Raw genomic sequence first — 7,855 nt, 5'->3', positions numbered from 1 at the left:
TAGTCTTAACATGCACTAGTCTTAACATGCACTAGTCTTAACATGCACTAGTCTTAACATTCACTAGTCTTAACATGCACTAGTCTTAACATGCACTAGTCTTAACATGCACTAGACTTAACATGCACTAGTCTTAACATTCACTAGTCTTAACATTCACTAGTCTTAACATGCACTAGACTTAACATGCACTAGTCTTAACATGCACTAGTCTTAACATGCACTAGACTTAACATGCACTAGTCTTAACATGCACTAGTCTTAACATGCACTAGTCTTAACATGCACTAGACTTAACATGCACTAGACTTAACATGCACTAGTCTTAACATTCACTAGTCTTAACATTCACTAGTCTTAACATGCACTAGACTTAACATGCACTAGTCTTAACATGCACTAGTCTTAACATGCACTAGACTTAACATGCACTAGTCTTAACATGCACTAGTCTTAACATGCACTAGTCTTAACATGCACTAGACTTAACATGCACTAGTCTTAACATGCACTAGTCTTAACATGCACTAGTCTTAACATTCACTAGTCTTAACATGCACTAGTCTTAACATGCACTAGTCTTAACATGCACTAGTCTTAACATTCACTAGTCTTAACATGCACTAGTCTTAACATTCACTAGTCTTAACATGCACTAGTCTTAACATGCACTAGTCTTAACATGCACTAGTCTTAACATGCACTAGTCTTAACATTCACTAGTCTTAACATGCACTAGTCTTAACATGCACTAGTCTTTGCTTGTCTTCCACCGTTCTCAAGGCTGGTGTCTTGGTTCTGCCTGTTGCGTGTGGACTGACTACCACAGCACTCCTTTCTCCACACCGAGAGCTGCTCGTGACTGACACGGAGAACTCTGGCATTTTGATGCGCTCAGTCAGTCCTTCCAGTTCAGGCCCCTGACTGCTGGTTCCGGGAAAATCGATAGTCCATCGCACAGCTGTCAGCCGCCGGGTTTCCTAATGACAGTCTCGACCTTCCAAAGCAGCTAACTACATAACCGACACCTAATCACTTCAGAGCAGATTCACCTTAGCTTTGGCCTCCTGGAGAAGATAAGGGGTTACTGCATATGCTCCTGCACCCACAGCACCATCAGCACTAATATTTAACCTTCCTGTATGAAGCTCAATGAAATGGCTTGGTTAATAATACTGGCATCATTTGGTCTATGTAAAAGGAAGCCTTTATGCTTATGTTATTGTGGTGCCACTTAAGCCTGTTAAATGTGTACTATATAGTGTGCTCTGACGAGCAAAAAAAAGACTGGACTGTTTTTGACTTTGTTTTATCTGCCCTAGTCCCAGATGTTTGTCTAGTAATGGGGATAGTGAAGCTGCTCTCTGCTGCAGACAGACTGTGGGTTGACGGGTTTGCTAACCAAACGAGAGAGCAGAGTCCCTGCTGCTATTGATCCATCTCCTCAAGCAGCACTGAGCACTGGACTCTGAAACTAATGAAACATACGCCGAAGGAACCAGCACATGCCGACTGCCCGGATCACACGCGCATGCTCTCGAAAGCATCCGCTGTTAGCGAATCGGAATTCATTAAGGCGACCGATCTCCTGAAAAGTATGACCTTTGAATTCTGGACTGATGGTCTCTTGTGTGGAAAGGCAAGAGCACAGTGTGTGTCCAGGCTAAAAACACCACACCAGGATCCAGGAAGCATGTCTCTCCCACACCAGCTGATGTGTTTCTTCTGTAGGCTTGGGCACTAATGTTCAGAACAACGTCCATTGCTCCATAGCTGTGGTGGAAGCTGGGAACATACACTCTTTTTGTGTGTTAAATTCATACTGTCACATTGCTTACATGTTTTGATTTACCCTAACAAATTCCGGGCAGGCGCACCATCGCTTTCATGTTCTCACGAGCCCGTACGACTCCTGCGGGGCGTCCGCTGGGACGGGGAGCATGGCCACTGTTTGGCTGTGCCTGGTTTCATTCCAGCAGTCTGCTCCTCATTAGCTCCTCGCATCGGGCCATTTGACTCTGCTGCAGACGTACTACGAGTCACGAGTGAGGAAACGCAGCTGAGAACCAAACCCTGGCGAGGGCGGGGTCAGGCCCGTGCCTGTCGGGCAGGAGTGGGGTCCGCACAAATGTGGGACCCCTATGCCTGGGTGGGGTGGATGGGGGTAGGGTGGAGGAGCAGGGCGGAGTGTCTGTGCCGGGGCCACATGCTGGGTTGCGATGAGGGCCCTGGATAGCCTCGCTTCTCCTCCTCAGTTAGCCCTGCTCCACTGAGACGCCGGAGATGAACTGGGACTCACCCCCATCTGGTTGGAGGAGGTCTCATTTCATGCGCACCCCAGAAATCTGGGGAGGCGGAGGGAACTTGAGGCAGGGAGGCGCTAATTAATTTCAGGCCCAGCCAGGTGATTCGTGCCTTTCCTCTTTGGCTAGCTGCCCAGTCTCAGACCAGAGGCAGAGTCTGTGTGTGTGTGTGTGTGTGTGTGTGTGTGTGTGTGTGTGTGTGTGTGTGTGTGTGTGTGTGTGTGTGTGTGTGTGTGTGTCAGAAGTCACACAGGGGTCGGCAAGCTGGTCGGGGGAAACGAACACGCCATGGTCCGGAGGTGCGGGAGGTGAGGTGTCTGGGTGGTGGCGAGCTTCCTCTCTTTCATCCCAGAAGGCATTACTAAGACTGATTTACAGTGTGCTTCGTCTGCACGGGCCCCAGCTTGGCATCCAGGGCTCGGGCTCCTGCCTGTGATGTCTGTTTCTGGGGACCAGGAGCGGGGCTGGAGCCGGCGGGTGGCGGGCCGGGCAGACCCCCTGCGGGCAGGGCGGCGCGCCAGGGTATCTCCTGTCACCAGCCCCCACTTCAAAGCACAGGCCAGGCCAGACGCTGCCACGACTGACACTTTTATGACTTGGCAAAAGAAAAAAATTTGTAAAGATTTAAATAGCGATCAGTAGGCCGAGGATGCAGCCCTCGTGTGTGAAGAGGCACACTCCTACAGCCCTGCGTGGTGGCACACACACACACACACACACACACACACACACACACACACACACACCAGACCAAAGTGCAAATCATGCTTACAATACAGCTCGGCTTTATGAAACATTGCAGAACGTTGTGGGCTTTTCGTCAAGGACGCTGAGAAGTCGCAGAAATGGGTTCTGGTGGAGTCAGTCGGTTGCTTGTTTGCTTTTAAAATGGATTGTCGAGGCAAGTAACGCTCTGAATAATTGTTTCAGGACAAGGCTGCGTGCTTCAGGACGATTGTTAAGCATTGTGGTTCAGCGCAGAGCTGCTGATTGATGGTGGGTGGAGGAGTGCAGCTTCACCCTTGAGTTCTTCTCACCTGGAAGAGCTGAGAGAACATGTAATTACCGTGAAGACCAGCACGTACCTGCACAGCCACATTGGAAGCAGGAATCCCCTTACAATCAATTGGGTGCATTTAAAGTGAAATGGGGTGAAATGCATATCTTGATACAAGTGCAAAAGATGCAGGTTTATCCTCTTGTTTTGTGATATCTTTAGAAAAGCGTGATCTGTTTAGTACTTGATGGAACTGCTTTTAGGCACATTTAAGGACGCTGATAATTCTGGATATATATCACGATTTTTCTCAGTATTGATTTTCCTTTGATTCTAGATTATGGTTATAGTTCATTTCAGGCAGTGGATCTCAGTGGACACCTCCCTCCCCCCCGCTCCACCCGCGATACCCCAGGTCTGCCTCCTCCCAGCCTAACACATGATGTGGGCTTAAAGCAGACACACTTCATCATCACTGTCACCATTACACCGTCTCCTCACACACATCCAACTCCTCAATCAATCACGCTGCTCTCGCTGGTCTGATCGCTGACCGACACCTGCTGCATTTTGGAATTTTGCAAGTATGATGCTCTTGTGTGTTAAAAAAATTACAATATGTGAATAAAGCTGAAACTGATTACTTAAAACATACTTAAATTGTAATTGAGAACATGTAGTACATTTTATGGATTTTTAAGAGACCACTTTTTAGATAATTGATATTAACTGAACTGAAAAAAAGCACTGAAAAGGGTTGTTAGGCCTTCATCCATTTTAAAACATAATTGGGTTCTCAGGAAATATATTTTATTAATAACCATCACACGAAACAATACCTGCTACCTGTAACCTGGATCTTGGAAAGGCACTGGGTAGGTTTAGTCACAAAACCTGGTTTACCTCTCAAATAATGGGCATTCATGATATTAAATTCTTTAGTAGTTACTGTTCATAAATATGGTATTTACAAGGGCAACTGCATTTCTTTCTCTTGCTCTTAGTGTTTACAGCAAACCTTTGAGTGATTGATTACTAGTGAGTTTAAATGCTGCTGGTTTTAGGTCAATAGAAATCCACAGTGGGATATTTTTAGTTTTGCACTTCAATGGACGGAACACTAGAGGGCAGTCTCAAAGAAAGCAAAGAGTTGATGCTAGGAGACAGCGACACAACACTATTTTAACATAAAGAAGAATATGTTAAAAATAACCAGTCTTCTTCCTAATCTTCGTTATGGGCTACATTTTAATAAGCACCCTAGTGTGATCAGCAGGCCCTCAGACATCTGACAGCCTATGTCAACGCAATATAATATAATAACAGGCGTTAGACGGTAGAAGAGTGAGCAGCTTCACTGGTTCTCAGAATTATCTAAGCCATCTGCTGCTCTGTATGTGCTCTGAAACACCGTGTTTCCTGAGCGTTTTATTTAAGACGCTTGCCTTTGTTGGCACAGATTTATGAAAGCAAGATGGTGAATATAAGTGACACTGTACGGAAACCTCATGAATAAATGTGCTTCAAAGAATTTATTTGAATTTTTATTATGTAAATGTAAATGTAAATTTACATAATTATTTCAATGCAAATTTATTATGACCTATATGTTTCCAACCACTCTGAAAATGTCGGATTTACTTATTGCCATGCCATATATTTCCAGAAGGTGTCGCTATTAACTCGTTTTCCATTTCTAAATTCACAGCGGCGTTTGGATTCCATGTATGCGTTCCAAATAGCCAGCTACATACTACTCGCCTAATGACTGAGTCCCGATCTGTACGCCGTATGCAGTATGTTTCCTGTACGTGAAAGATACCCGGATGACGTACTACTTCCGCCAAATATTCCAGTACGCGACCAGACCTATCTTCATGGTGCACTGCATCTAGTCATACAACAGTGGCAAGAAAATTTGTCCAAGGTGGTGGAACCTGAGTTCACGTGACCTCCTAGTATAATAGTGACTGCAGTGTGCGGTATACAGTATATAGTATATACTTTTTCGAACAAAGATGACAGATTTTGTAACACCTCCAGGTGCAGCGAACCTTTTTTAAAATATAGATTATTAAACAGCAAACATAAATCATCACCAATGATTTAATTAAATGTACTTCATATTCTGCAGAAATTATATTTCATAAAATGCATTGATCTTAAAATATAATGAACCTCAGTGCAAACACACACACACACACACACACAAATAATCACTAACTGAAACAAATTTTAAACATTAACTTTCCAAACCATGGTATATTTTATTTATTAATTATAAGTAAGGGTAGAATCCGAATAGGTTGAGAAGGGAAGGGGCAAAAACAGAGGGATGGATTCTCATGGGTGAATGAATTGCTCATGTGTATCATGTGTCATGTATCATATATCATGTATACCTGCCCTCTGTTAATATAAATACATCGGGGGGGGGGGGGGGGGGGGGGGGAGCTATAGTCAGGAGTGAGTTACATCCTGACTTTACTTGCTTGGTTAACTGAAGATGGTGGGCCTTTGAGTACGTTTTGGTTGAGTATTCGTTTGTAGCTTGTTCATACTTAAAAATAAGGTGAATAATATTTCTAACAGAAAGAGAAAATCAACATTAAACTTCAGTACACTGAAGCAAACTCGATGTAGACTGCAGTAACATCGCAATGTGGTCACGGTGTAATAAAACTAGAAACACAGGCTGCCGCTCTCATGTCTGAGAGGGATTAGACTCGGCTGGAGTGTGTCATTAGCTGCTTGTTTGTGTGATGTCCTGCAAGCTTCCAATTACACAGGAGCCGCCTGACCATCTTCAGATTAATATAAATAAGTCAACATATTTGCGGTTAGATTGAAGTATGTGTGCGTGTGTGTTTGTGTATGCGTCTGGCTTGCTTTGCTTGGATTACAAATTAGAAAAGATACTCTGGAAAACATCTAGACTTGGTGCTTTGACATGTAAACACAAAGTTGGATCAGATACAAATATGCAATGTATATAAATATGCAGATGTATATAAATATACTAATGTACACAAATATGCTGATGTATACATGCATTTTCCCATGTCTATTGAAAAATGATGCAGGTATATATGCATCTGAGGTTTATAGCATAAACATTGTTTAAATCATGCTTTACATTAGCCTATGTAATTTTATTGGTTGTTTGTTAATTTTTGGGTGACCTTCAGTTTATTTAAATATGTGTTGGAAGAAAATGTCACAAGCTTTAACATGTAAATATAATAAGAGCTTTAGTAATCATCAGCATTTCACACTGGGTAAATTAAGCAATTCAAAACTTTCTACATATACAGAAAGCTCAGCTCTGCTTTACAAAACTATTACAACAACTACTACTACTAGAACTACTACTACAACAACTACTACTACTACTAGATCTACTACTACAACAACAACTACAACTACTACTACTAGAACTACTACTACAACAACTACTACTACTACTAGATCTACTACAACTACAACAACTACTACTACTACTAGATCTACTACTACTACAACAACTACAACTACTACTACTAGATCTACTACTACTACAACTACTACTACTACTAGATCTACTACTACTACAACAACTACAACTACTACTACTAGATCTACTACTACTACAACTACTACTACTACTAGATCTACTACTACTACAACAACTACAACTACTAGATCTACTACTACTACAACAACTACTACTACTACTAGAACTACTACTACTACAACAACTACTACTACTACTAGATCTACTACTACTACAACAACTACAACTACTACTACTAGAACTACTACTAATGAAGACGAAAAAATAATAGTGAATGCATTTATAATAACATCAACACCAATAATAATAATAATAATATTCTTATTTGTATAGCACCTTTCATACATTCGTGCAACTCAAAGAGCTTTACAGAATAAATAAAACAAAACTTTAAACATTATAACGTTATAGTGAGTGTTTCTATATAAACTGGTGTGGAAGTTTCTATCTATAAGCTGTGTTGAATTTACATGCCTTCCAAGAATCTTCCCCTGGCCTCTAATCATCTTATCTCAGATAACTAGCTTTGATGATCCAACATTGTCTTTTGGGGGGGGGGGTCAGGAAAATTGATTGTTCCTTTACTCTTCCTGAATGGAGTTGACTCAGCTTTGAGTTAGAAACCACAGTGATCTAATTATATGAATCGATTAATTGATAATTATTACACTTTAATTATAGAATGCAACATTTCCACTATTATAGTGCCATGGGTCTATAGTCAAGCACTTCACAACATTAATACTAATATTAGAAATTTACATGTGTGATTATCACACTTCATTATCTATATACATTTATACACACAGCCAACACAAAAGCCAACCTCGGGTATGCTATATTTTTTTTCTTTCTTTGTTATTTTGCATTTTGCATTTCAATCATTCCATGTTTTCCTGCTCTGCAGCTTGGAAACGTTTTTGGCGGCTGTGACGTTCTGATCTTTTCAGCAAACCAACAGGAGCGAGACTGTGGGAGGGACACTTGTGTCCCCTGTGTGGG

This window comes from Brachyhypopomus gauderio, chromosome 10, assembly GCF_052324685.1.
Source record: "Brachyhypopomus gauderio isolate BG-103 chromosome 10, BGAUD_0.2, whole genome shotgun sequence".
NCBI classification, from domain to species: Eukaryota; Metazoa; Chordata; class Actinopteri; order Gymnotiformes; family Hypopomidae; genus Brachyhypopomus; species Brachyhypopomus gauderio.
This window is presented reverse-complemented; position numbering follows the sequence as displayed.